Source organism: Neophocaena asiaeorientalis, unplaced genomic scaffold, assembly GCF_003031525.2.
Source record: "Neophocaena asiaeorientalis asiaeorientalis breed wild unplaced genomic scaffold, Neophocaena_asiaeorientalis_V1.1 scaffold134, whole genome shotgun sequence".
Classification (NCBI taxonomy): Eukaryota; Metazoa; Chordata; class Mammalia; order Artiodactyla; family Phocoenidae; genus Neophocaena; species Neophocaena asiaeorientalis.
In genome coordinates, this window is record NW_020185339.1 from 15731776 (window position 1) to 15759733 (window position 27958).

The window sequence follows — 27958 nt, forward strand, 5'->3', positions numbered from 1 at the left end:
TAAGAATTATTGCTTTCACCCTGACTAACTTCAGTAAGCTATTCTCAGATAATATCAAACTTATTTCACTCTGGTCCTTTGACCAATGCAAATTTTGACTTCTAGGTAATTGTCTACTTCTGCCTGTGTGACACTCTTGATACTGGGAGTGAGGCTGGGCGCTGGGGAGTGGATAAGCAGAGGCTGGCCAGGTGGCCATCTATAATTCAGTTTCAACCTTTTAAGGATGTGTATAACTAGACTTCTCAGCTCTAAATCAAGGACATTGTTTTCAAATATAAATGAGAAAATAGTTTTACCAGGGTTGACTGCTTCTGTAATGCAAACTGGGTAAATTTCTAAAGACATGGCTCCTTAAAATAGAGCATCGAGTGCAAAACACCTCAGAGTCTCCTGGTCAAATCTCTTATTGCCCTTTAAGAAAATCCAACACTGAATTCAACCCAAGACTTTAATTGGCTGGACTCTAGACAAATTGAAAACTGAGGAAAGCCCTTAGGCTTCCAAGATGCTGTCCCCTGAAACTGGTCGTCGTGATTGGTATCTCCTGGCTCAGTGCTCTGTACTCAGAAATACACAGTTTCAAAGTTTTAGATAATAAAAGGAAATACATTTTTAAACTGGTTTTATAAAGAATCCAGATTTTAACATATAGTAAGTTTGTTTTAATGGGTGCTATATAAAGCATATTGCCTGGTTATTAAATCAACACTGTGAGAAAAGAGTTCAAATACTCAGGTGGGCATGGTATAGCAAAATGAAGACTTTTGTAGTATAATGCTTGCATTTTGTTTTGTGGTTTGTGATTCTACTCAAAATCACATTTGCAAAGGGAGGAGTCAGAGATCTAGGATACTGCTTCCTAAGCAAAAGTGACGCTGTTGAGTGTATTGGTATCTGAAAGTTGGTAGTTTATGGTTGGAAGAATTTAAAGAATCGTGTGACAAATGGAATAGAAACATGAAACAGCATGACTGCCATTTTTTAATTACAGCTTACAGCAGTGTTACTCTTTCCTTTTTGTCATTGCTTACAAAGACCTTGTTAGTTTTATGAAGAAATCGTGAATCATTTCAACCAGAAGAACGTCCTAAAGAGGAATCGAGTTCCTCAATTTTGCAACACAGACTACTGAGTTGGGAGAATTACGTTCTCAGATGACTAAGTCTTGTTGCTGAATTAAATCCTTGTTATATTTAATAGTTTGCCACGCACAATATAATGCTTTTTAATCCTTAATGATTTCCTATCACAACAATGACAACAACAGCCACAAACTAAGCTGATAGTGTGGCCAGAAGTAACCTTTGGGTCATCCAGCTTGAGTAGATCCGCTAGGTAAAATTATTTTACATTATGTCTGCTCAGGCCATATACATCCTATTCTTGAAAATGTTTAGGGTTGTCACTCAGACATCTCTTTTACTTTATACAAATGTCCCATGCAAACTAGAAAGAAGATATTTACCATCCTCGATCATTATTCCTGTATTCCAAGACAGACTAAATCCTTTCCTAGATTAAAAAAAAAAATCACTTTACTTAGAATTTGATGGATCCATCACTTGTATGATTTTGTCACCTGGTGTTTTGCTTATTCAGCTTCTTGCCTGTCACAGGTATACTAGGCTTTCGTCCTTCTGTCTCTTCAGTTGCTCTTTTTCTGGTTCTGCAAGTTATTTCCATCTCTTTCTAAAAGAGGGCACATCAACTCATTGCAATATATGTCTTCTTTCCCCAAACCATCCTTCCTTCCCTGTTCTTAACCTAACTTCTCCGGTCTTACTCTGAATGTCCCTGTCCCTTTATTTTCCACTGGATGCCAGTTCCTACTTCCAAGAGGAACCCACTAATTCTGTGTCTTTATTCCCCTGCAATACTAATACTCTGTCATCTGCTTCTCTGAAATATAGCATTTCATTTCCTTTGTTCTTCTACCTGTTTATTCTTAGTGCCCATTGAGCCGTTTTATTCCTTCTTTGTCTTCTGATTACTGATAGTCACTGACGCTTATTTATCAATGAATATAGATGACAGGCAAATGATCTGTGTGCTGGATTTACAAACTTCTTACCATTCTATGCCTTCATGTGCATTATAGCTTGATCCTGACAATCCTAAGAGGTGGATGAAAAAGTATATCCCTCTTTCATAGGAGAGGAAACATGTTCAGAGCATTTTAAATGACTTGACCTTGTCCTATGGCTAACCCAAGGTCAGGACCCAGGTCTACAGACCCTTTCTGTTGTATCATATCACCTCTCTCTGGCAGAAGGATTGCAGTCCATTGGAAAATCTTCACTACATTAGAAACTGGATGGAAATTAACCAAACCCTTCATTGTACCTTTACAGATGAGAGTCCCTACACTAAATCCGCCAGCCAGACAAAACCGCCTGATGGAGCATTGGCTGTGAGGAGACAGAGCATCCCAGGTTAGACCAGACTGCTGGATTTTTCAGCTGTTTTCCTTTTGAACCCTGTTATTTGGTGATCCTAAATAGTTCCAACTTGGTAAAAAAAAAAAAAAAAATGCTATTTCATAGGGTGGAGACTGCATTCTACACAACTTGTTCAAACAACGTTCATGAAAGCTAGACTCTGGAAAAGCTTGCAAACTTGTGAAAATTCATCTTGTGTGCAAATCCTTTGTAAAATGACTTGAATTTATATCGGCTCTCACTCATTGACTTACTTTCACCTCTGATTTCAGGGTATGATTCTCACAGCAGCATCTATCCCTTTACTGAGACATACGGGCATAACAAAGTGGTTCAGAATTGCTGTGGCAGATCATATATATGCTGAATAACAAATTACTCTTGTCTTCTTGTCTCGTTGAACTTGGATTTACTTCCATCCGACAACTCTTGTAGAATTCTGGGACTTCTGTTTCTTTAGGAAGCTGTGATTAGGTTCCTTGTAGTGCAATAAACGATACCTACTTTTTTCAGCAAAAGATTTTTCAGAAATATCTTAAAATGTCTTTATCCCAAACTTCCATATTGTGAAACTTTGAATTTGAGAATGACATAAACATTCTAAAATTAAAGGAGGAAGGAGATTCAAAATATTATTCAAACTTTATCTGAACTCGGTAATTTGTGGAAAACCTCTTATGGTAGCAACTATACTTAAGAGAAGGGTTTAAAAGCATTAATACATTTAGAAATTTATCAAAATTAACGTCTTTCCATATTATATACAAGTAAATTGAGTACAGCTAAAGCTTAGTGACAGGATTCTAGAGTACAGTAGTTTAACAATCCAGGAGAAACAAAGCAGCATTTCCAATGTTAAATTGAATGGTTTGGCAAATCTGTCAGTGAAAGGGGAATTTTCCATTTGCGTAAAGAGCAAGACGAGTCCGGTTTCTGCCCTGTCCATGATTATTATTTATTTTTATAAGAACTACATGTGGTTATTTTTATTCTTATTCTGAAGGCTTAGACTCATAGTGAAAGTACCTGGCTTAGAAAGAGGCATGTTGTGAATGTAACCTATCCTTGTTTGTGTGCTTTGAAGATTCTAAAGTAACTCGCAATGTGTAATTAGATGGTATCACCCAGTGCTGAGATTTCTTCTATTCCATCCTATAAAACGTCATTCTTAGTGCCGATCACGTTTAGAAAAACTACTGCGATCCGCTATGTGCCGTGTTCTCTGCTTTCTCCTTGTCAGCAATAAGGAAGTACCCAAAATTTGAAGCTCGAGAATGCCAGTTATCCATCAGTTCCTTCTTGGCCTCTCTAATTAGCTGGTGCTTAGTACTCTGCTGGGAAGAGTTGAAGAGACTTCCCACTGTCCTTACCACTTTATGTGGTACTAAAGAAAAGCACCGACTAGTCTCATGTTTTCCTTTCATGGGTTTTCTAGTGTTACATACTAAATTATAACACAGGTTTATGGGCCAGACTTTTCCTTAAAGTCAATAAGTGGTTTTTAACATTACATGTTAGGTACAGAGAAGTTGTTAATTATAATCCTTAGTTCATGACGTACAGTGATTCTTCGTAATAGACTTTTTCCTTTTGTTCTTCCTCAGGTCAGTTTTTAAGTCACTGGAATCAGGAACCTTTTTTGTAGGCTTCAGGGGTTATTTTCCTGGAGTTTGAACATGAACAAACACCCTTTTGTTCTCTCTTAGAAGGCAGCAGCCAGAAGGGTTGGGCGTCCTCAAAATCTTCTTAATTATTTAGAACAGCCCAAGAGAAAAGAAGAGTTCACCAGCCAGAAGGCTAAGAAACCAAAGTGATTAATAACTGATGAGGACTTACTGTTATATCTTAAGAAATAACAGTAAATTAGGGAACTTCTTGGAAACTGCGTCCTGACTGAGTTCTGACACTTGGAGTTCTGAACCTTTACTGTCTTACCTAAAAATCCCCATTAATTCTTGTTCTGACAAAAAAAAAAAGGGACTCTCCCCTGATTTTTGGCCAATTAGTTAAGTCGAAGGGAGATCTAATCCAGCATCCAGAAATCTTAACCAGTCACCTACCATGGCAACCTTTATCCCTGTGAAGTCAGAGAGAGAGAGAGGGAAATGTGCAGAGACCTGGAAAATGCACACTCTTTATTATTTGCTGGAGCTTCGGCTGAAAAATCCCAAAGTGTCCTCCCGAGGAATGAAGGTGGACCCCCGGGGAGCTGAAAGAGCAAAATCAAAGTTTACAGCCTTTTTTTCTTTCTCCTGTGCTTACCTCCCAACCTCACTTCCCTCAAAAGTATTATCACCACCCTGGTAGCAAGGAAAGATGTGTCTAAAGAAAAGATGCAACAAGGAACTGAAGAAGGCGTAAAGGAAAGTGTGGCTCCTCTACTGGCCCCTGGATCTTCTCAGTGCAAAGGCACTTCTCAGGGCAGATTTTGGTGCCCCCAATTCCTGGGCAGTAAGCAAACACCCAGAAGCTGGAATTTTAAAGGAGCTGTGGCTTTTCCTCACATCTCTCCCCGCTGATCCAATGATGGTGATTGAATTTGATGGTTCATGTGAGCACTTTCTCTGATGGAAGGGGGGCAGGTGTAAGGGAGGAAGAGTATAAAGTAGTGGAAGGCATTTTAAAGCTCTCTATACACGTTTTTATGAAAGCTTAAGCTGTTCTTTGAAACCAATTCTATAGAGACCTGATGCTTGCTGGAATAAATATTTGTACACATATACCTAGATAAGGTTTCTTAACATGGGTTCCACTATTTCCATGGCATAACAAAGAGTAACTTTTAACAATTCTGACCCAGAGAAGTAACCTTGAATGTAAACAAAAATGTAATTTGCTTTTCATTCATATCAAAATCTACTACCGCTGTCTAAACGCAAGATTGCTTTAGCAGTTATTTTATAATCACAAGTCAAATATGTGTCCTTCATGAAATGACAATTCTAACTGTAAATCCTTTCGTCCCACTCCTGTCTCTTCTCAAAAAATGGAATGGATTAAACATCTCTTAGGAGCCAAATGCATTTGATTTGGATAAAGGGGAAATGCATTTTTCTTGTTATTTGGAAACTTGTCATTTTAATCGTGTCTCTTATGGCATAATGTGTAAAAAAAAAAGGTTTTTTAGTCTTTCATAAGGTTTTGTAAAATTTTTAATAACCATGATAGTAAAAAAGAAATGACATGACTACCTATGACACTGAAGTTTAAATTTAAAGACTTTAAAACTATTAAGGAGGCATATTTCAATCTCACTTATGCTCATTTTTTTTTCAAAGAGAAGATGAATTCCAAGTACAAAGCTATTTTGAACTAACAGATTCTACTACACATCTATGATTATTAAAAAGAATCTGTTGGTCTGATCTTCCTTTATTTGAGAGATTACTGGTGAATCAGAGTTTGACCACCTGAGGGTTTGTCCAGATTATTACAGGATATCTGTATAATTCTTAGATTAGCATATTTTACAATAATTTGTGGCTTTAGCCACTTAGAGATGAGGCATTTAATCATGTCTGTCTAATGTTCATGAACGGAAAAGACAGGAATCTAGTCTTAGGCCTAGAGTTAGTGTATTATTTATTTGATTCACGTACTTTTTCCAGGTAGGATAGCTTTCTTTGTCTATGCTAGTCTTGAGAAAGAATTCTGGGCAATTCACAAAAGCAGGAAGCTGTCAAGTGTTCACACCCATTGCCATTTCCAAACTTTGGTGCCCCAGGAAAATTATCTTAACTCTGTAGCCAAACTGAGCCCTCAAAAGTTTGTGTGGGAATTTTTTTTCCCTCCTAGAATATGAGAAAAGACAGTTATCAATTTGGTCATAATTAAATGAAGATGATATATCTTTCTTGCTTCTCACATTTGAGTATTTGCAGAGAGTATACAGATACGGAGCTGAGAGTCTGAAATGCCCATTAGCCCAAGATGTATACACTCACGCTGTTTAGAATACATCCAGGAAGCCTTGACGCCTACTGAAAAGTCAAAGTGTGGAAAATAATACAGTACCCTTGGTATCACAGAGAAGCTGGCAACCTTGAATTAAGGGGGAAGGACAGGAATTTTGAAGGTTCTGCCCTCCCTGTTCAGCATTTTCCTCTTTGTTAGCACACAATTTGACACTTCATTGGTCTAAATTTTCATGATTATAGTAGATATATAGTGTGACATTTACAATAGGATTTTATGGCTCTAACACTCTTCAGGTGGATGAAGGGCATTTCCTCTGATTTTCGGGCCTGGTTCTCCTTCCTCTGTTGAGTTTCACCATTGAGCTGCTCCAAGAAATGGGCGAGTCTCACAGAGGGGAAACCAAACTCAGTTGACTCAAGCAAGTATGTCATGTCATAAAAGCACGGTGCTGCACAATGCCTACGTGTATCAAATCGTCACATTGTACACCTTAAATCGTCACATTGTACACCTTAAATGTCTTACACGTCTGTCAGTTACATAGAGAATTTCAAAGGCCAGAGGTCTCTCCCCCAATTCTCATTTGTTCCTCTAACACCTAAAGAGAACGTCTGAGCACAATTTAACAATAAAACCGACAGGATGAGAGTGATTCATTCGAGAACGTGTGCTGCTATAGAAAAAAGGCCACAAAAAAATATGCAGAAATAGCTGGAGTCTGTAAATAGAGTGATGCAAAGCAGAACTTGTTACTTCTCATGGCAGGTACGCATGAAGGATTTCCCCCGGAGAGCTGATCCACTTTGCTCTGTGGTACACCCTGAGTTCTCAAGTAGCGCTGGGCAAAACGAGCATCTTGATGCAGCCTTCATTAGCGATTCAGACAGATGACAGTCTATTATGTTTGAACTTCTCTCCTGCCTTAGTAGACACGGGTGAAACATAATGAAGTGGTACATAGGCAGCAAATGACTTTTAAACAATAGTTCTTTCAGCATGCAGCTTAGGAGAAATTATTTGTAATGAATTAGTTCTGTGCTTGGATATTCCCTGAGCCCCACTGTGTTACAGGAGTGGTGGCATTTGGTCAGTGTCGTGCTCTGGGTACACGAAGTAATAAGAATGACTCTGACGACGGCCAGCACAGCTTCCCAGTGTCTGGAAACATTTTACAAGGAGGCTCAAGGAGATGTGCACAAGAGCCACAGGAGAAAGTCTTTTCTGTCTACTACTTTGGCACAGAAGATAAATGAATTCTCCCGCTCCCCAGGTTAGGGAGACCTTCAGTTCAGGGTGTTTTAATTAAGTGACTTTAGAGAATTTGGCTGGGTGCAAGCTGTATGGATAAAATAGATAACCAACAAGGACCTTCTGTGTAGCACAGGGAACTCTACTCAATATTCTATAATAACCTATATGGGAAAAGAATCTGAAAAAGAATGAATATATGTACAGGTATAACTGAATCACTCTGCTATACACCTGAAACTAACACAACAGTGTAAATCAACTATACTTCAGTAAAATTTTTTTTAAATAGTTGCTCTGTAAAAAAAATAAAAGAGTTGTATGGATTGATTGGCACTAGGGAAAGAAAAGAACCATCCTACACAGTTTAATGTAGAATAGAGCAGTTGAGCTCATTAATACTCCTTTCTTATTAGGGCTGACATGACTTAGAACAGCCCCCCAATTTCAGTCGTGTCATCTTCATAATGTTTGTTATATATGTTTGTTCCACCTTGGCTATAATTAATATGATTTTAAGTAAATTTAAATTGATTCACTTTTTTCCTTATCTTTATCCTAAGCTTTATTATCTTGAATTTGATATGCTAATTATATTTTTCTAGTATAAGTTTTTAAAAATTATAACTGAATTTTTTTTTGTTAAGTTTTATGTGTTCCCTCAAATATATCCAATGTTTACGTACACTATACTTCGGGAAACACTGGCTTGGAGTGAGATTCTTCTCCAAAGAAATGCCTTTGAGAACCTCAGTTTGTCAGTGTATTGATGAGTAGTCGTTGATTTATAGTGCAGAAATGGGGCGTTTGGACGGGAGTGGAAGGCATTTGGAGCTTTTGCTATAAAATGGAAAGAAATGCTGATAGCGAGGAGGGAGAACAAAATTAACCCAAAGCCTAAGAAATAACAAGAATGCAATGATCACAAGAGTAACCTAATCTAGAAAGAGAGAGCGAGGGAAGCCATAGATAAATTTTAAAAATACTGGTTGTCATTCATTTCATGCTGTGTTCCAAGTATTGGCCTAGCCATTTTGATAAATAATGTTGCGTTTCTTCCACAACACCTGCAGGAACTAAGTTTTGTTCATTTCCCTCTAACAGTTGAGGGAACAAGTTCGGAGAGCTAAAGTAACATGCCAAGGTCATAGGGCTAGAAAGTAGTGGACAAAATAAAATTTTATCTGAAATGCATTTAGGTAACAATGAATTTCCACCAGAATCCTGAGCAGTGAGTGAAAGGAGAAGGTGGTGAGAATTCTTAATGAGAATGAGGTGTAAAGACTGCCTCCTAGTGGCCAATGGAGCATCTGCTTGAAGTAATGTAAGAAAATGTAAGGTGGGCAGGAGCCTCTGAGTGTGGGTGGCCTGTCCGTCCAAGTTGCAGAATCTATCTCAGTCATCACCGACTGGGCCCTTGATTACAGGTGGGTCATTGAGTAGAGGCTGCGCTCATAGGGGTCATGCCATTATTTCTCTAAGTAACTGAGGGCTAGCAGAAACTGAGGAAGCAGGCTGGTAGTTTGCTTTAGGCTGTGCTGTCATCTATTCTATACATTTGTAATTTTCAAGGAAAAAACCCGAAATTGCCAAAGCAGGCTCTTAAATACTTGTTCTTGAACAGGTAACACCATAACTCTCTGCTTCGTGTTTCGCTTCTAAAACCTTAGAATAATACAGAGTTTTAAGATAACACTGAATGAGTAAAAGGAGTCACTTTGCTCTGTGGCACCTGGCAAATAGATTTCTAAAATCAGTTCACATAGATCTCCCGTTATCCGATTCAAGGAGTAAAGACTGACTCTGGGCAATGTGCTCAGTATATACATTTTCAATTCTCTTAATATTAAACATTCTTGTACATTTCTAAGGACTCTTACTGAGCTAGATGGTAAACTGATGTTACGAAGATTTCTGCTTCAGAACTGGGGTGGGAGGGAAACTTTATAGCACCTGGAAAGTCTTTTTCTCTTTAGGAGTTTGATTGCTCCCCTGGTGCTTTCCTGCCTTCTGCATGTAAATGTAAACTGCTTACACACTGATTCCATGCATTTCACCCTTGCATATTTCACCGCATGACCTTTATTTTTCCTCCAGCCAATCCCTTCCTTGCTCCCTAAGTCCATTATAACTAAAATGATCCTCACTCATTTTTTATTTGTGCCTAGTAGTGTTCCAGAAGCTAGCAGTATCCTACAAGCCTCTGTCCTCCTGAGTTGGCATGCTAGTGGGGAGACTGACATTCAACAAGCACTGACTGCCTAACATAAGGTCAGGCTGTGCTAAGTGCAGTAAAGTGAAATAAACTAGTGTAAGGTGTAGAGAGTGGTGGGCAGAAAGACCCTGGACTCTGTGTTTGAAAAGAAAGTCAAGGATAGCCTCGATCAGGCAGTAACAACTGAGTGAGCCTAAAAAGAGGGGGTGAACCCATAATGGTCTGGGGAAAAAGGATTCTAGGCCAAAAAGAACAGCCAGTACAAAGGCCCTGAGGTCAGAACAAGCTTGGCTTGTTAAGGAAACTGAGAGAAGGCCAGCATGGCCAGAAAGGATGAAGCAATGCTGAGAGTGGCAACAGATGAGGTTGGAGAGAGGGAGGGACAAAGGTAGGTTCTGTAGAACTTGTAACCAAGGTAAGAGCTTAAGTTTTATTCTTGGTGTGACAAGAAACCATTGCAAGGATTGAACAGTTGAGGTACTGATGCATTTCTTTTTAAATCTCTCTAGCGTCTATATGGAAAATAGACTTTAAGGAGACAGGAGCAGAGACAGGGAGATCAGTTGCCATTGCACTATTTCATTCAAGAAATGATGGTGTCTTGGACTAGGATGATGGAGGTAGAGGTAGTAAAAATGGTCAAATTAGATGTGGAATGTGAGAGGAAGAGAGGAGTCTGGGTTGAGTCCAAGGGTTTTGCTCTTAACTGGGTAAGTAGTGATGCCATTTACTGAGACAGACCCTGGGGAAGAAATGGTTCAGTGGAAGGGGGGAGTAGGGAACTCAGAGGAAAGGTCAGTGGAGATATACATTTTGGAGCAATCAGTTTGTATTTACACCCTTGTGGATGAGGGATACCATCTTGGTAGTGCAGATAGATGGAGATGGGGTCCAAGGTGTGAGCCTGGGGCTTCCAGCCTTCCGAGGTCAGCCATGAAGGAAGTTTCAGCAAAAGACTTGAAGAAACGGAGGCAGTAGGAGAAGAAGCAGGAGAACGTGGTACCCTGGAATCCAAGTTAAGAACCACATGGGACCAAGGAGGGAGAGAAGAACTGAACCAAGTATTGATGATAAGATGAATAAGACGAGGACTGAGAACTGGCTAAAGGATTGTGTAAGAAGAGAGTTTGTAGTGGACCCTAACTAGAGAAGTGTCAGTCAAGTGGTGGGAGTAAAAGCCTGCTTCGAGTGGGCTGAGGTGAGAATAGGACCTAAGTAAACAGAGCCAGGGAATGTGCACAACTCTTTCAGAATTTCAAAAGACTTGGACTTCCCTGGTGGTGCAGTGGCTAAGAATCCGCCTGCCAGTGCAGGGGACACAGGTTCAAGACCCGGTCCGGGAAGATCCCACGTGCCGCGGAGCAACTAAGCCCATGCACCACAACTACTGAAGCCCACACTGCAGAGACCGCGAGCCACAACTACTGAAGCCCGCATGCCTAGAGCCCGTGCTCCGCAACAAGAGAAGCCACCACAGTGAGAGGCCCGCGCGCCGCAACGAAGAGTAGCCCCCGCTCGCCCGTGCGCAGCAGCGAAGACCCAATGCAGCCAAAAATAAATAAATTAATTTTTAAAAAAATGTTTTTTCAAAAGACTCTATCAAGAGGAGCAGAAAAATGGGACAGTAGCCGGAGGGGGCATGTGGTCTCTGGGAGACTCCCTTTTTAAATGCAGGAGAGGATACAGCCTGTTTGTGTGCTGACTTGGTTGATCTAGTGGAGTGGGAGAATTTGACGCAGGAGGGAAAGGGAATGAAAGTGAAAGCAAAACCTTTGAAGAGGCTCCATGGGGGGCATCCAGCATGCAGTGGAGGTGTCAGCAGGAGGTCAGGCAGACGAATCCAGAGGCACAGAGGCAGGAAGATTATGGTAGGTTTCCCGCTAAGCAGATAGGTGAGTCCTCTTCTGACTGCTCTGTTTTCTTCTTGAAATAATAGGTGAGGTCATCACAGAGAGGAAGGAGGGGAAGGGGATGATACAGGCTTGTAGAGTGAGGAGGAGGTGTCATTTCAAAGGCTGGGAGAGTGGATTGCCTTGGGCAACGTCCAAGGATTACCCTGCAGCCTTGTAGATCCCTAACTAAATAGAAGCCTCTTCTCTCTTAAAAACCTGACTTCTTCAGATCAAGAAGGGATGAAATGAACTTACACATCTGATGCTGCTGCCCCATGTCATCCCCACATATCATATTCCATCTCCCCTTGGAGCTCTCCTACAGCTTCTGACTTTCATGAGCATTTCTTTTTATGAACACCCAGGATATCATGTTTATTTATTAACCTTCTGGCAGGTTATCTCATCCTGTTTCAAGTGGCTCTGCAATGATTTTCCTGGGTTCTAGACTTACCTCTAATTTAAGGTTACAGTCTCTTATATTCAAGAAAATGTTTCTTTATTTAAAGTTCTCCCACCAAGCTTTGCCCAGCAGGGTTCATAACTGGGGGCGGTCCATAGTTGTTGTATTAAAGACTTCTCTCATCACCTGCTTTAGGATCTGATCACTGTTATGCACCAAACCTTACAAGACACTGAGATGGAATGATGAAGCATGGCTTGTAGTACACTTACTGGTCTTTCTCTTCCAAACACTGTCCGCGCGCGCGCGCGCACGCACACACACACACACACACACACACACACATCTTTCCTTCTGTTTTCCTCTTTCAATATAGGAAACTTCACATCTAACCTCTTCTGCTTCAATATTTTTAGAGACAAGAAAATTACTACCTTACAAGGTAACCCCTGCTTTTTAAAACCTGTGTGTGTTAGGAAGTATTCCTTATGCCAACAGGCTGAGGATTCCCACCTTATACCTCTACCCATTGGCTCTTCTAATTCTTCTGAACTTCCCCAAAGTCTTTCGAGTACTTTAATGCACCTATCAGCTCCTCCCTGAGCCGTCATTGTTGTTTAACCAGATAAAGCATGTTGCTTCCTTCAGCCTGGTCTTCTGTGACATATTTTTCACACGCTGGTAGCCTTTCTCCATTTTGTCAATGCTCTCTTGCATGTGGCAGCCAAAACCGAATCCTTCCTCCAGCTAAAGAGCGCAGGGTATAAGAAAACCAGTACCTTCCCTGATCTAGGTGTTCTACTCAATTAGTGCAGATTAAGATTGTATTTTTGAATGAAATAATGATGTTTGTTTACACTGAACTTACAGTCAATAGACCTTATTCTCATGAATATCCCTCAAGAGCTAGGCTTCCTGCCTCGAACAGTAGCACTTCGTATAACGCTAGCCAACACTGTACCCTTTGTTCTACACATGTATTTCTGTTATATTCCGCTAGGAAGATTTGAGAAGAGGAGAGGAGGAGGGGTACTAACAATTGTTGAGCATCAATTGTGTACCGGTCTTATTTATTCAAAAGAGGTATTTAATGATCCCAATTTTATGGAGGAAGAAATTAAGGCTCACTGAGGCTTAAGTAACTTGTGCAAGTTCATCCAACAACAAAGCTGATATTTGAGTTTAGATTAGTTTAATCCAAAGCCCCTCATCTTTCAGCCCTTGTTCCCAGCTCTCAAATGATTCAGCTCATCTTTCCAACATAGTGGAAATAGTCTCTGTTCCTGCACATCACATATATTTACCACTGTCTTAGCAGTGAGTTAGCCATAAATTTGACAAGCATCTAACTATGTTAAGAATTTTGAGTGTACCATGCTTTGTGACCACCTAGGCGGGTGGGATAGGGAGGGTGGGAGCGAGACACAAGAGGGAGGGGATATGAAGATATATGTATACGTAGAGCTGATTCACTTTGTTATGCAGCAGAAACTAACACCATTATAAAGCAATTATACTCCAATAAAGATGTTAAAAAATAAGAAGAAAAGAGGGCTTCCCTGGTGGCGCAGTGGTTGAGAGTCCGCCTGCCGATGCAGGCGACACGGGTTCGTGCCCCGGTCCGGGAAGATCCCACATGCCGCGGAGCGGCTGGGCCCATGAGCCATGGCCGCTGAGCCTGCGCATCCGGAGCCTGTGCTCCGCAACGGGAGAGGCCACAACAGTGAGAGGCCCGCGTTCCACATTAAAAAAAAAAAAAAAAAGACAAAGAATGATAAGAAAAGAAAAGAAAAGAATCTTGAGCATAGCAGTCAGTACCAAGGACAGAGCTCTGCGGCAGCACCACCACCACCACCACCCACCAGAAACCTTGATCCTCCCCCATCAACAATGACTTTCGGCCTTTTGGGTATCATCCTCAGTGAGCTTCAGAGCCAGCTTTTAGTTCGTGGTACTCTGTTCTGCCCACAAGTTATCATGAGAGATCTTTCTCAAATCCCACTGAAATATTCAGATATGCATTTACATTATATTGTCTTTATATAGGTATCCCTTGGAGATACTACAGGTTCAGTTCCAGACCACCACAATGAAGTGAATATCACAATAAAGCAAGTCACACAAACTCCTTGGTTTCCCATTGTATATAAAAGTTATGTTTACACTATACTGTAGTCTATTAAGTGTGCAATAGCATTATGTCTAAAAAGAACCAATGTACATATCTTAATTTAGAAATACTTTATTGCTAAAAATGCTAACCATCATCTAAACCTTCAGTGAGTTGTAATCTTTTTGCTGGTAGAGGGTCTTGCCTCAGTGCTGATGGTGGCTGACTGATCAGGGTGGTGGCTGCTGAAGGGTGGGGTGGCTGTGGCACCTTCTTAACATAAGACAACCATGACGTTTGCCGCATCGATTGGCTCTTCCCTTCATGAACAATTTCTCTGTAGTGGGCAATGATGTTTGATAACATTTTACCCACAGTAGAACTTCTTTCAAAATTGGAGTCAATCCTCTCAAACCCCGCCACTGCTTTATCAACTAAGTTTATGTAATATTCTAAATCTTTTGTTATCATTTCAACAGTCTTCACAGTGTCTTCATCAGGAAAAGATCCATCTCAAGAAACCACTTCCTTTGCTCATCCGCAAGAAACAACTCCTCATCCATGAAAGTCATATCAGAGATTATAACAACTCAGTCACATCTTCAGTCTCCACTTCTAATTGTATTTTTCTTGCTATTTCCACCACATCTGTAGTCACTTCCTCCACTAAAGTCTTGAACCCCTCAAAGTCATCCAGGAGGGTTGGAATCACCTTCTTCCGAACTCCTATTAATGTTGATATTTTGACTTCTTCCCATGAATCAGGAATGTTCTTCATGGCATCTAAGAATGGTGAATTCTTTCCAGAAGGTTTTCAAGTTACTTTGCCCAGATCCATCAAAGGAATCACCCTCTATGGCAGCTATAGCCTTATGAAATGTATTTCTTAAATAGTAAGACTTGAAAGTCAAAATTACCCCTTGATCCGTGGGCTGCAGAATGGATGCTGTGTTAGCAGGCATGAAAACAACATTAATCGCATTGTAGATCTCCATCAGAGCTCTTGGGTGACCAGGTGCTCATATTTTAAAAGAAATATTTTTTTCTGAGCAGTAGGTCTCAACAGTGGGCTTAAAATATTCAGTAACCATGTAGTCAACAAATGTGCTGTCATCCAGGCTTTGTTGTTCCATTTATAGAGTATAGGCGAAGCACATTTAGCCTAATTCTTAAGGGCCCTAGGATTTTTGGAGTAGCAAATGAGAATTGGCTTCAACTTAAAGTTACCAACTGCATTAGCTCCTAACTGACAAGAGAATCAGCCTGTCCTTTGACTCTCTGAAGCCAGGCATTGACTTCTCCTCTCCAGCTATGAAAGTCCTAGATGGCATCTTCTTCCAATACAAGGCTGCTTCATCTGCATTGAAAATCTGTTGTTTAGTGTAGCCACCTTCATGAATTATCTTAGCTGGATCTTCTGGATAACTTGCAGCAGTTTCTACACCAGCACTTGCTTCTTCACCTTGAACTTTTATGTTATGGAAATGGCTTCTTTCCTTAAACCTCATGAACCAATGTCTACTAACTTCAGACTTTTCTTCTGCAGCTTCCTTACCTCTCTAATCTTATGTAATTGAAGAGAGTTATGGCCTTGCTCTGGATTAGGCTTTGGCTTAAGGAAATGTTGTGGTTGGTTTGATCTTCTATGAAGACCACAGTCGTGTGTCCACTGGAGTAGCACCTTTAATTTCCTTCAAGAACTTTTCCTTTGCATTCTTGTTTGGCACAACAGGTCTAACGTTCGGCCTATCTCAGCTTTTGATGTCTTCCTCACTAAGCTTAATCATGTCTAGCTTTTGATTTAAAGTGAGAGATGTGTGACTCCTTTCACTTGAACACTTGGAGGCCATTGTAGGGTTATTAATTGGCCTAATTTCAGTATTATTGTGTGTTTAGGAGATAGGGAAGCCCAAACAGAGGGAGAAAGATGGGGGAAGGGCCAGTCAGTGAAGCAGAACACATGAAATGTTTATCGGTCAAGTTCACCCTCTTATATGGGTGCAGTTTGTGGTGCCCCAAAACAATGACAATAGTAACATCAAAGATCACTAATCACAGATCACCACAACAAACATAATAATAATGAAAAAGTTTGAAATATTTCGAGAATTACCAAAATATGACACAGAGACACGAAGTGAGCAAAAGCTACTGGGAAAATGGTGCTGATAAACTTGATGCAGGGTTGCCACAAACCTTCAGTTTGTAAAAAAGTGTAAAGCAAGCCACAACAAAATGGGGTATACCTGTATAATGTTGGTTTGCATGCCTTATTCTTCAGTGGTCTAATAATCCTTTCTAAAATTTTGCCAGTACATGCCATCAATCCCAGAGATCTAGGATTTCCAGAGCCCCTGATTGTAGAAATTTAGTTGCTCACTTATTCCCAGACTTTAGGCATATCTTTCTCTTTTTTTTGCGGTACGCGGGCCTCTCACTGTTGTGGCCTCTCCCGTTGCGGAGCACAGGCTCCGGACGCGCAGGCTCAGCGGCCATGGCTCACGGGCCCAGCCGCTCCGCGGCATGTGGGATCTTCCCGGACCAGGGCAGGAACCCGTGTCCCCTGCATCAGCAGGCGGACTCTCAACCACTGCGCCACCAAGGAAGCCCTCATTTTTATGTTTGTTTCATTGTTACATCTGCGTATTCTTTTCATTCTCTGGGAGGTAATTTACCTGACTCTGGAAACTCGAATATATTTTAAACAACTAAGGGATTATTTTAATATCACTTTACTTATTAACCTTTGGCATAAGTTTCCTCTTACTTTAATCTTAAATTCTGTCCTTTCTAGTTTAAGGTTATTCTCCTTGGAAGCTACTGGAGATGCATCATTGGAATAGAGTAACTCAGCATTTCACCATGCTGAAAGTAACTTGACACCAGCTTCTGTCAGAGGTAGACTTCTTCCCCAGGTTCTTCTTCTTCTGGCCTAGAGAACTTGGAAAAATTATTCTAGTTGACCTTATCATCTCCTGTTAGCTATAGTTCTCACATGATAAAAGTTGTCCGTATTTCAATAAAGCATATTCAAGAACTATTCTTTCCAGGAGGCCAGATGAAGGTGGTAGTCATTATGGTGGCAAGGACTCCTCTTCTTCTCTCCAGGCACAAGGAATAAAGGGAAGAAAATATTAGAAATTTGCAAAAAAATGAAATGGCAAATATTTAAAATGCTGATTATTATCAAGTGCTATCAAGGATACAGGAAAATAGAAACATATATTGTTGACAGGAATATAAAATTTTTGGAAGACACGTTGGTAGCATCAATCACAGTGTTTAAAAATATATGCACTTTTCCCAACATTTGTGAGAATATATTCTACAGTAATCCTCATACTTGTGCACAAAGATGTAACCATACTTGCTTACTTATAAAATGTGGTAATTTTTGAGAATCATCCGAATCTGATAAAGAAATGCTTTGAAAAAGTGCAGGTAGCCCCCAACAACCACTGTCACCATCACTCACTGCCTCTGAGGGAGAGCATCACTGACTTTGAAGGAGGGTGACTCCAAGGGTAGAAAGGGACCTCTCCCAACTCTGGTGCCTCACTGTTGAAAAGTGGGGACTGAGAATCCCTTTAGTCGTCCAGGAGTTGGACAGGCGAAGTGTGTTTGACCGTGAAAGTGGGCGGGTCTGGGAATAAAGTGTGCCAGCAAATTGGTATATACAGAGATGTTCGTTGGAGCTTTGCTTATTATTGAAGTATTGGAAACAACCTGAAGTATCCATCAGTTGAGGAATGGTCAAACAAACTAGGGTGCAGCCATTCTAAGACAGATTATAAAACTGTTAAAAAGTATGAGGTAAACCTATAGACCACATCATGAAAAGATCTCCAAGACATATTGCCATGTTGAAAGCAGCAAGTTAGGGACTTCCCTGGTGGCGCAGTGGTTGAGAGTCCACCTGCCAATGCCGGGGACACGGGTTTGAGCCCTGGTCCGGGAAGATCCCACATGCCGCGGAGCAACTAAGCCCGTGCACCACAACTACTGAGCCTGCGCTCTAGAGCCTGTGAGCCACAACTACTTAAGCCCGTGTGCCTAGAGCCCGTGCTCTGCAACAGGAGAAGCCACTGCAATGAGAAGCCCACGCACCGCAATGAAGAGTAGCCCCCGCTCTCTGCAACTAGAGAAAGCCCGCGTGCAGCAACAAAGACCCAACGCAGCCAAAAATAAATAAAGAAATAAAGAAATTTATTTTTTAAAAAAAGAAAGGAAAGAAAAGAAAACAGCAAGTTAGCATTGCGTGGTTTAACCCAATTTTGGTTAACTGTTAGTGCCTGAAAAGAGAATGGAAGTTGGGCACAAACTTTGACAGTGGTTTCCTCTGAGATGAGAGGAGGAGAAGAGGGAGAGTGTGGAAGGGCGCCCTCAGGCTTTGATCCATATACTTCTGTATCATTTGAATCTTCCACTAAAGTGTACTTGTGTAATACCTGGGTGGTTTTTTAAAAATACTATAATGACAACAAGGAATATTAGTGGATTGGAGCCACCTGGCATAACCACATCTTGGAGGACATACCAGACCCAGCCCTGCAGATGGAGAAGAAGAGGAGGAGGTATGCCTGCCAGCTGATACTACACAGAGCCAACAGACTTGTAAATATTTATCCATGTGTCAAGAAGCTCATCTGCAAGAGAGAACAACAAAAACGTGAGGGTATCGCCATTCATTTAAGTAGAAGAAAATAGAAGATTGGAAACAAAAATGATTACTGGTATGTAATATTTTCAGTCATATGGAAAAGGGGTCCATGTGTTCCCTGTGATCTCAGAAGCATAACAAGAACTTGTATGTCAGAGGTCACCAGCCAACATCATCCCGCTGGCTGCGGGCAGCCTAGATACACTTGGCCAGCAAATACCGTGAGGCGGTACCCATCGCTCTTCACTCTGTTTCATGTCCGCACCCTACTGATCAGGTCACACACGGCCTGCTTCATTCATTTAATGTATCAGATTCGTACGTGCATTTGGATTTTTCACCCATGCTGTAAGGGTAAGTTATAGGAAATCAGATCTGGAAGCAACTTAAAAGTGGAACTTTCTAAGAAGTACAGAAAGGCAACCTACCTTACTGGCTGGGAACACAGACTCTGGAGTTAGCCTGCCCCTTATTTGAATTCTGGTCCTGCCACCTACTGCTATGTGAACTTTGGCTGGTTGCTGAAGTTTCATGGTTCATGTGTCAGTTTTCCTATTGTGTGAAATGAGAGAGTAATAAGTTAGTGCCTATAAAGCGTCTGTATTAGCTATCTATTGTTGTGTGTCAATACTACTGCAGATCTCACAGCTTAAAACCAACACACGTTCATGATCTCACAGTCTCTATGGGTCAGTTATCGAGGCATAGCTTCTCTGGTTCTCTTTTTTAGGGTCTCACAAAGCTCAATCAGGGTGTGAGCCAGGGCTGCAGCCTCATCTGAGACTTGAGTGGAGAAGGATCTGCTCTTAAGCTCACTCAGAGTGTTGGCAGAATTCGGTTCAGGGCTTCGGTTTCTTGCTGGCTGTCAGCCAGAGGCCTTCAGCCCTAACGCAGTTGCCTGCTTTTCCAAAACGCACAAGGGCAGGAAAGGCTCCAGCAAGATGGCTGCTACAGTCTTACGTGCATAATCACTTACACGTCATCGCATACATGCCATCGCCTTTGCCATATTCTCCTGGCTAGAGACAAGTCACGGGTGACACCCACACTCAGAAAAAGGGGATAATACAAGGCCTCATAGTCAGAAGTTAGGCATCATGAAGGACCACCTTAGCATCTGTCTGCCACAGCATACTAACTCAGGCCCAGTACCTTTAAGTTACCTAATATATGTAGTTAGTGTTCATTTAAACTGTCTGAAGAAGACATAGGTAGCTTTTTGAGAAGATTAGTTTCTCACACTGGGGGTACTCAGACAGGACTGGATGGTGACTGTAAATAAAATCAAATGGAGGTAGGTCTTGAACCAGATGACCTTTAAGATCATCTGTGACTTAATTCAGCCACCAGACAAGGTGAAAAACTGCCCTCCTCAAAGTCTCCTGCAGCATCTTTATGTGTTTGTTGCTGCTATTCTTCTTGCGTGGTATCTTACCATAAATAGGTGTTGAATTTTATCAAAAGCTTTTTCTGCATCAATTGAGATGATCACATGGTTTTTATTCTTCACTTTGTTAATGCGGCATATCACATTGATTGATTTGTGGTTATTGACGAATCCTTACCTCCCTGGGTTAAATCCCACTTGATCATGGTCTATGATACTTTTAATGTATTGTTGGATCCGGTTTGTTAGTATTTCGTTGAGGATTTTTGCGTCTCTGTTCATCAGTGAGATTGACCTGTAGGTTTCTTTTTTGGGGGCTATCTCTGTCTGGTTTTGATATCAAGGTGATGGTGGCCTCATAGAATGAGTTTGGAGGTGTTTCTTCCTCTGTAATTTTTTGAAATAGTTTCAGAAGGATAGGTGTTTTGCAAGGTATTGTTTTTCATTTTTACCTGACTTCCCCTGTGTAAATGGGAACTAGAGCAGCCTATATGATTTTCTGTGAGAATTCTGAGAGTGACTTTGGTCCCTCTTAAAACAGCCGAGCTTTAGGGGTGGGGTGGGGAGGAAGGAAAGAAATGCATTTTACCTTGACTAAGATTTGCAGAGGTGCAAGCCCTCTTTTCCGCTTCTGGGCCTCTCAAAACCCTAATCAGGTTTGTGTACCTAGACTGCACTCAATAAAGGTCATGTAACATTACTGGGAAGAGGGCGAGATGATGGATTGGACTTCTAGACTCTCTGTAGATCTTGCTGGTGACTAACGAGGCTTTTTACCCTTCTGATTCACTCACCAGCTCAGCCTCCGCTGTTTGCACTGAAGGCTTGGTAAACATAAACTTTCTGTTTAGTAGCCCAGCCATGGAAGAGGATGAACAAGGCAGCTCCATTGTGGCAGCACAGAATCCAGAGAGCTGTTTTTTATGCCCGAGAAATCATTGATTTAAGACATACATAGCCTTGCATGTGAATTGCATCAGTGCCCACACCAGCCCTATTTCTGCATTCAGCCTCTGAGAAATGTGACCAAAGAACCACATGCACCACACGCGCCAACACCCAAATACACCCTGAGTCATGCACACACTAGCACCTGGCCCTGTTGTGCTGGGGAGGGGGGAAGGGGGGTGACTGAGGCACTCTACAGCCATGCGAGTGACTAAATATTAGCAATGCAATAACCATGATGCACCCCTGTTATTTCTTTAATTTAAGCAATTTCCCAGAAGAGTGTTGAGGTGTTAATTGCTTCTGCACTTCTTTGTTGACAGATATGTTCTTTCTCACCTGGCTAAGAGAAGCAATTACCGTAATGCTCTCCTGGGCTTGGCGAGATATTCTTTAATAGATTTTAAAGGTATTGGTAGGGCAGTGTGCTTTTAAAAAGAAACTGTTCTCTGCCCTGTTCATACTTGATAACATGGGTGGATATTGTATTCAGACCACGTGATGAACCTGTTAAAGAGAAATATGCAATGGAGGAAAAAAAAGACAGGAGTAATAATTTTTCAAGAAATATATATCGAGATTTCAGATATGAGAAAAAAATGTTCCTGTGTGTGTATATCACTGAGTGGAACAAAGATTAAACAAAACAACAACAAAAAGAAAGAGTAAGACTTTTCTTTCAGCATTCAGCCAAGATTATTTCTCATGAACTTCAACACAAAGTTGTTATTTTCTGGGACTGGTGTGGCTTTCCAAATGACGGTGTGGCAGGTCACTAACTCAATACAAATCAGTAAATATTCTTTTACCCGTTGCGTGAGAGTCACTTTCACAATCTGCTCGAACCACACGTGGTTTTGTGTTTCATACGTACGTTCAAGAAGAAAAAGAAAAACAGTCTTAGAATTTTTTGTTAGAATTTGGAGCTTTTTTTTTTTGGCGAGAGTCACTTTGGCAACCTACCAAGCCAAGGCAACCCATGTTAACCAAAGTGATGTTGTGAAAGGAAGACTGAATTCAGAGTTGAGAGCACCTGGCTTTAAGTTCTAGCAAAATGCTTTGCCTGATACAGTGTCCTTAGGCAAATCATCTAACCTTGAAAAGCTTCTGTGTTTTCATCTTTAAGATGCTGGGTTTCTGTGAGAATCAAATGAGAAAATGTGACACTGCTAGACGCCTCTTCAAGTGGTATAGAGATGTAAAATGGTGTGATCAAAGGAAAATATAGGTTTTTGTGGTACCCAAAGCTTATACAATTTGAGGGTAGGCAGCTTTTTAAGGAAAAAAATACAAAAATGTCTTTTTAAGAGTTTACAAAACCATGTGACCATGTGAACACCTTGCTAGGACCTCTACCAAGGCTTTAGAAGAAGCCTGTGGCAGTGAAGGTCCTGGAAGCTTGAGTCAGTAGCTTTAGCTGTGCATTATTATTACAGACTTACAGAATGCCAGAGCTGAGAGTGGGCTCACACCTGTTTTTTCCCAGTAGAAACGTCTTTGGAAACAAAATCTTATATGGAGAAACAGAAGAGAAAACAGATAGGAGGAGCTGAAGTTAGGACAAGGGATTTAGTTAGAACTGTGTCCATGTGACCTCCTCCTTCCTTGGGCACCTAAGAACTTCAGTTGAAAGGAGAATTTGGAGAAACACTGTATTTCATTTATTTGAAGACCACCCCCCCCCCATTTTAACTACCGTGAAACCAGGATGCACCTTACAGTCGTTCTTGAACCTGCAGTGGTTGTGATGTCATTGTTATTGCCTGTGCACGCTCTTGGTTGTAATTCCTGGTAATATGATTGGATAAATGCAACCCCTCGAAGTTTCAGGCAATAAATCATTTAAGGACCATGTGAGGCAGGAACATGCCCTGTTGTCTAAAACATTCTGTTGACACTGGGGGAAGATCAAGGAAGCATAAGCGTCACAACTTGCCAAAAGGGGTCTCAGCAGCTTGGAAGAAAGACCAAGAGACAGTAACATAGCCCTCTCTCAGAAACTGGCATCATCAGTGTTCTGGAGGTCCAGAGGACAACGTCATATGGCAAATAAAGACATCAGTGACACTGGTTCAGAAAGTGAATAGGAAGAAGATAAAGGAGTCCCTTAACTGACTTTAACTTACATCTTCTTTCTTATGTATGTACTTCGAGTTCATTTGTAAGTACAAAAAAATTTGAAACTTAGTGGTAAGAAAGCATTATGTTGTAATTTAATTGGCAGCATTTCTTAGTGGTAAATAAAACAATAGCGTTCCTTAAAAGTGCTGGTGTCTTGGAGTCAATGAAACGTGGTACTTTTTAAACCATTTAGTTCTATTCTCTCATTTTGTAGTTCAGAGATTAATACCCAGAGAGTGTTTAGTGACTTGCCCAAGGCAATATGGCTGATCTTTCCAGGGCATAATGAACTAGCTGCAAATATTTTTCAAGCAGTTGTTCCCTAGTTAGCCCCAGACTAGAACCCTCACTATTTCACTAATCATCACTAATCAGATTTGTTATTATTTTTTAATTGCTTGGGATCTGCATTTCCTACTAGAATATAAATTCCTGAGGACAACGATGAAGTCTGTCTTGTTTACTGCTAGGTAGCAAGGTGCCTACCATTCAGCAAATGATCATTAGATTTTTCCAGCAGAAGGATGGATCGATGGATGGATGGATGGATGGATGGATGGATGAAGGAGGGGTAGATGAAGAGAGGGATAGATGGATGGATGGAAAGGACTAAAACATTTCATATTCAGATTGAGGCTACAAGATAGTTGGATAAGGTGGTGTTATATATGACAATTGATGTACTAATACAAGTATGGACTGAGCAAAGGAAATAATAATGACTCTGGTTGGTCTTCTCACTTCCTTGCTGCTCACCCTAAGGGGGAGCCTTTCCCTTGAGACAAGAATATGTTGTCTCTCAAGTAGAGCAGGAAAAAAAGAGCTGGACCAGGAGAGGGACCAGGAGAGAAGGCTACCCTCCTTGTCAGGGTGGAGGAAGCTGACAGGGAGGATGTGGGTGTAGGACGGGGCAGCTGTCCTTGACGTGGACAGCACAGCCTCCTCCCGTTCTGGATTCCAGCGGTGTCTCAGCAGGGCTCTAATAAAACAGAAACTCACTGCAGCAGGCTGCTTGCCTTCTCCATGGAGAGTCCACAGGGCTCCCTTGATGCCTTGCCTTTTGGTTATCTGCAGTGGCTGCAGTTTTCCATCTGTTCCTTTGAAATGGATCAAGCCTCATAAAACAAGAGAGTCAAATAAGTGCCTCTGACATCTGTAACAAAATGATAGGGATGGATTTACTGATTTACTGTTGCCCTGGTGGCTTGGAGTTGGCCTAAGGCTGGCCTTATTTTTCAGCTCCTTTCTCAGTAGTATTTCATCTACATGTTTTTGCATCCATTGTTTAGCAATTACTTTATGACGGTCTGAACATTTATAGCGTTCAGTTATATGAGAAGGCAATCCCATGCACCGAAAACAGGTACAGATTTCTGCCTAACAAACCAATTTTCAAGTCTCAGGTTTCCTGATTTATAAAATGGAAGTGTTATCCTCTTCGCAGGGTTATGCTGAAGGTTAAATTAGATGACAGATGTGAACCATTTTGAGAGTTATTAACTGCTTTAAAAGGATGGATAATCTTAAACGGTGTCAGGGATTTCTCCCTTTTAATTTTTCTCTTCAATCCAGTTATCTCACTCATGGTAGACTCACGGGTACTTTGGTCTCCATGGAAGGAGGAGGCCAAGCAGGTGTAGCTCTAAGTCCCATTTTGTCCTGATTATTCAAGAAGTCTGATTTCCTGTTGAAGTTTATCCTCCCTTCATTTCCTTTTCAGGCAGAAAGAATGTTCCCCCCAAGCATTGTTCTTTTAATTGTCTTTGAAGACGCAACGGTCCCTAAACAGTGTTTAGCTCCCTGTCTTGGGCACTAGCTAAGCTCCTAACTCCTTGATGACACTCTCTCACTAGCTTCCAGTGCAGCCTTACCTGATGTCTGTCTGTCTCAGGGTTTTCCTTTTTCTTTTTTTTTGAATTTTTGTTTTTAAATTTTGTTGACGTATAGTGGATTTACAACGTTGTGTTAATTTCTGCTGTACAGCAAAGTGACTCAGTTATACATATATATTCTTTTTCATGTTCTTTTCCATTATGGTTTGTCACGGGATGTTGAATCTAGTTCCCTGTGCTGTACGGTAGGACCGTGTTGTTTATCCATTCTAAGTGTAATAGTTTGCATCTGCTAATCCCAAACTCCCATTCCTTCCCTTTCCTACCTCCCCCTCCCCTTGGCCACCACCAAGTCTGTTCTCTATGTCTGTGGGTCTGTTTTTGTTTCATAGATATGTTGATTTGTATCGTATTTTAGGTTCCACGTATAAGTGATATCATGTGGTGTTTGTCTATACCTCCCCCTCCCCCTTGGCCACCACCAAGTCTGTTTTCTGTCTGTGGGTCTGTTTTTGTTTCATAGATATGTTGATTTGTATCGTATTTTAGGTTCCACGTATAAGTGATATCATGTGGTGTTTGTCTTTCTCTATCTGACTGACTTCACTTAGAATGATAATCTCTAGGTCCATCCACGTTGCTGCAAATGGCATTATTTCATTCTTTTTACAGCTAATATTCCACTGTACATATATACCACATCTTCTTTATCCATTTATCTGTCGATGGACATTTAGGTTACTTCCATGTCTTGGGCTATTGTAATAGTGCTGCTATGAACATGGGGGTGCATGAATCTTTTCGGATTTCAGGGTTTTCCTTTGCTTACAGAGTGTTTTTTTTCTTCTCACTCACCCAGCTGAACAAGACGTATTTCTTTTTTTTTTTAAGACGTATTTCTCATCCCTTGTTCAGCTGAGCTCCCAGACCAGACCATCTGATCACTCTAATCCTAGCATGGGAGCTCTGCGTTTTCATATCTAAATAGTTATTTAATATAAGATACTAGCCAAAAGGATATCCTAAAAGTCATGCAAAAATAAAAGAGCCTCCCCCAGCAATATCTCATTAATTTGCTAAGCAAGTTTTGATACCTCGAATTTCTCCAACTGTTGGATGGAAATGATAGTAATATTGCAAGTAACTTTCCTACTCTCCCCTAAAGAAAGTATTTAAACCTCCAAATACACATCCGTAGCCTACAGGGGCTTTCCCAGGACCACGGATTGAACTGTTTGTTTTTCTTCAGGCTCCCAGGCCATGCTGTGCACCAACCACATTTCATTGAAAGTATAGACATTTGTCTCTTAGACATTTAGAATGCAGAAAGGTAGAGGCTGTGATTATGGGTCTTGGAAATGCTAGCCCCTAGCACAGAGTCTGACAATAACAGATGCTCACAAAATGTTTTTGGACCGAAATGATCCACAAGTAGCTGTAAGAATGCAGTTAGCTTCTCTAGGAGAACATTGAAGATCAGAGTAAATTCAAAGTTAGCTGTGCTAGTTGCTTAGTTTCACTTGTAGAATCCAGGTTTCAATCATGTCAACAACTTTAAAAATGTGAGTACAACCACCTGCGAGTAAAAAGTTGCAGATTGGGAGCCTTCCCAAAGCAAAATTGCCTGGGGCTCTTAAGACAAGTGCAATTATTGGATCTCCTGGCCAGTGCCTTTTGCTGGTCCTTATGGATTCTCAGATATAAATGTCCACCCCTTGGACGGTCCTGCTCGGGAATCGGGGGAGTTTCACCGAGGTGAGTTACTTCCTGTTTCTGATGTCTTGAATATGGTTTCATCTTGATTTTTAGATGACTGTGTAGGAACATGTCACTGATAGGTTTGACATTATTTGCTGTTTCATGACTCCCTACCTGACATGCACACAGTTTATGTCAGCCTAGCAGAGGATATACTTTGATTTTCGCATTGCTCAAATCTGATCTGACTTAAGATCTTCAGGATTTCTATGTAGAGTACATGGATAGAGTTCAGGGTATCCATGAATTCCCCTGAAACTGCATACAAAATTTTTCTGGGGAGAGGCTTTCTTTAGATTCACAAAGGAGTCTGTGATTCCACAAGTGGTTGAATACTGCTGCTAATTGTTTTGTCTTCTATTCATAACAATCAAACTACAGCAGAAGATTGGCAACTACATATCTAGAATTTTCCTATATCCAAATAATAATAATGCTGACAACCGTAATACCGTGACTAACATATATATTGAACATTTACTATGTGGCACGTGCTATAATAAGTCCCTTATGAGAATGTTATCACTTAATCTTCACAACACCCTAAAGGTAGGTACTTTTTTTAAACCATTTTTAAAAATTGAAGTATAGTTAATTTACAGTGTTGTGTTGTTTCCAGGGCCGCTCATCATGAATGTGGTGGTGTGTTGTGTGTGCTTATCTGGGCCAGGTGTGTGTGTGCCCACACACACACGTGTGCCCAGGAATACACACATCTCAGTGATTCCAGACGCCACCACATGGTTCTGTAGGAACCATACCCTTGACTCGTATTCTAAAAACAAATTCTTATGCTTGATCTAAAAACAAGAGCGGAGAGTGGTGTATGAGAAGCAGTAAATATTTTATAGCAAAAATTATACAACTTTATTTGAAGATATATATTTTTATATATGTGTTAGTTTCAGGTGTACAGCAAAGTGATTCAGTTTTATATATATATATATACACACACACACACATTCTTTTTCAGATTCTTTTCTCTTATAGGTTATTACAAAATATTGAGTATAGTTCCCTGTGCT

The 27958-nt window shown here is 40.9% G+C and overlaps 1 protein-coding gene across 1 annotated transcript in view; it reads left to right on the forward strand.

Moving 5' to 3' along the window:
* The first annotated feature begins 2358 nt into the window (after positions 1-2358).
* Positions 2359-27958, forward strand: part of GRIP1 (glutamate receptor interacting protein 1) — a 203486-nt gene continuing 177886 nt past the window's right edge. The window contains exon 1 of the mRNA XM_024737136.1: positions 2359-2435. The gene's annotated coding sequence lies outside the window, so the exon portion shown is untranslated. The remainder of the gene's footprint in view (positions 2436-27958) is intronic.